The sequence below is a fragment of the Coenobita brevimanus genome, chromosome 11 (genome assembly GCF_032717465.1).
Source record: "Coenobita brevimanus isolate Jiangsu-jjx chromosome 11, ASM3271746v2, whole genome shotgun sequence".
Lineage (NCBI taxonomy): Eukaryota > Metazoa > Arthropoda > Malacostraca > Decapoda > Coenobitidae > Coenobita > Coenobita brevimanus.
In genome coordinates, this window is record NC_136964.1 from 10764096 (window position 1) to 10766595 (window position 2500).

At 44.1% G+C, this 2500-nt stretch overlaps 1 protein-coding gene across 1 annotated transcript in view; it reads left to right on the forward strand.

Annotated features, from left to right (window-relative positions):
- The window catches only part of LOC145411985 (CB1 cannabinoid receptor-interacting protein 1-like), a 26809-nt gene that overhangs the window by 2257 nt on the left and 22052 nt on the right, over positions 1-2500 (forward strand). The gene's annotated exons all lie outside the window — the stretch shown is intronic.

Below are 2500 nucleotides of genomic sequence, written 5' to 3' on the forward strand. Positions count from 1 at the left end.
ATTTTCTCCATCAATCTATCTTTCTATCCATCTGCGGCATCCACCCCTGAGCCAAGCCTCCTCAAATTTCCCTGCACCTCGTCGTGGGAAGGGTCCTAGTGTGACCCTGCTGAGGCGCTGTCTACCACAATCATCATCATCACCACCATCTCCATCATCACCACTACCATCAATCATCACCACCCATCATCACCACTACCATCATCATCAACAGAAACGTATATGACTACCATTTAACGAGAATATATAAAAATGAAAAGTCTGATGGCAAAAATATATTCAGATACTCGTGCCAAATTCCCTCCAGTCACTTTCAAACACACAGGCATCATCCCCCTGGCGGCCAGTTGAAGAAGCGCGATGTAAACAATGTAAGCCCGCCTTCTCTGCCCAAACACCCGTCACTCTCAACTCCCTCTTCATAGTCTTTTAAAAACTCCCTTTCAGTCTCTCTATGGACAAAAACTGGGCTGATCCAGCACTTTGAAAGGGAGGGGGGGAGGTGACTGCTATTAAAATTATCTATCTACCTATAGTCAGACGCCATAATCCCGTAAAGGGTTAGTTGTTTTGCGGGGAGGGGCACTAACCCTCCAGCAACCCAGTTGATGATACGTATGGGTTGGTTATATGGTTACCACCCAGCACTGTAAATGGTTTCCTGGCTTACAGGAAACCATTAGGCTTGTGACTCAATGTACAGCCTGCTCAAGAGGAGAGAAGAGTAATAAAAAGTGACAGGAAAGATGGGAGAAATAGGAAGAGAGGAGGACAGACACAGAAAAAGAATGAGAAAGGTGAAGGAAGAAGTAGGCAGCACTACATAAAGCGGGTGGATGATGGTCGCCACCACCTACCACCATCACAAGTTTGAATTCATGTTGACTCTACCAAATTCCTGAAAATCTATTACCAAATCCCTTTTTTTTACTCAAATAATTCTTGATAACATTTATATAAGACATTTACTGTATATATCTAGGCAAAGAACATATATGTATATATTTTTTAGTATAATTTATCCCTGGATCCCCCCTATATCCATACCAGTAAAATTAAAAGCAAATATAACACAACTGACACCCACTTCTTTCGTCCCCCTGGTGGTCAGAAAAAGAACTATGAGGTAAACATTATTGGCCGGCACTTGTCAAACTTCGCCCCTCTTACTCTCAACACACTCTTCTTCCCACTCTCAACACACTCCTCTTCCCACTCTCAACACACTCTTCTTCCCACTCTCAACACACTCTTCTTCCCACTCTCAACACACTCTTCTTCCCACTCTCAACACACTCTTCTTCCCACTCTCAACACACTCTTCTTCCCCAAATAAAAATCTCTCTCAAACTTTAAAATATCATAGAAATAAACACACACGATTGACATCCATTTTCTTTGTCCCCCTGGCGGTGAAAACGGGAAGTGTGACGTAAACATTGTAACCCAACCATCTCTGTTCAAATTTTCCCGCCACTCTCAATATATATTTTAATCTCTCTCTCTCTCTCTCTCTCTCTCTCTCTCTCTCTCTCTCTCTCTCTAACACTTAGCCTCTCCGCTATGCCTTTGATCTCCAATTTTTCCTTTCAGTTGTTTTTCCTGTAAAACAATTAACTCTGAGCTCTTGGCCACCCCGTTTGGGATACTTGGCATCTGGCAATGAATGTTTTTCCTCCTTCCTAAGTCTCTCTCTCTCTCTCTCTCTCTCTCTCTCTCTGAAACACTTGGTCTCTCTGCTATGCTACACAGACACACACAAACACACACACACACACACACAAACTACACACATTTTCCACACACACCCATACACGACCACACAAAGCTTTACACACACACACACACACACACACATTCTCTTTCTCTCTCCACACCGCCACACCCTTGCCAACCATCCACTCACCTAGTTATCACCAAATTCGTTCAGACATGACGTTAAAGCACTTGTCTTATGCGCCAGGCTGGGTAAGTGCCAAATGGTCAGTATGAGATGGAGAGTGCCAGGGTGTTAGGAGGTGTTAGAGGGGTGTTAGGAGGTGTTAGGGGGGTGTTAGGTGGGAGGATAAGGTGTAAGGATGAAGGTAGTGGATAGTATGTGTGTGTGTGTGTGTGTGTGTGTGTGTGTGTGTGTGTGTATGTGTGTGTGTGTGTGTGTGTGAGGAGAAGGTGTTAGGTGTATGGATGTGTTGGGTGAGAGAGAGAGAGAGAGAGAGAGAGACCACACAACCCAATTCTTTCCTTTGTGTGTGTGTGTGTTTGTGTGAGAGAGAGAGAGAGAGAGAGAGAGAGAGACATACAGACCACACAACCCAATTCTTTCCTTTGTGTGTGTGTGTGTGTGTTTGTGTGTGAGAGAGAGAGAGAGAGAGACATACAGACCACACAACCCAATTCTTTCCTTTGTGTGTGTGTGTGTGTGTGTGTGTGTGTGTGTGTGTGTGTACATAGTATTGAGGTCTTGCGTGTACATAACGATTGGAATTTCCTAGAGATTATG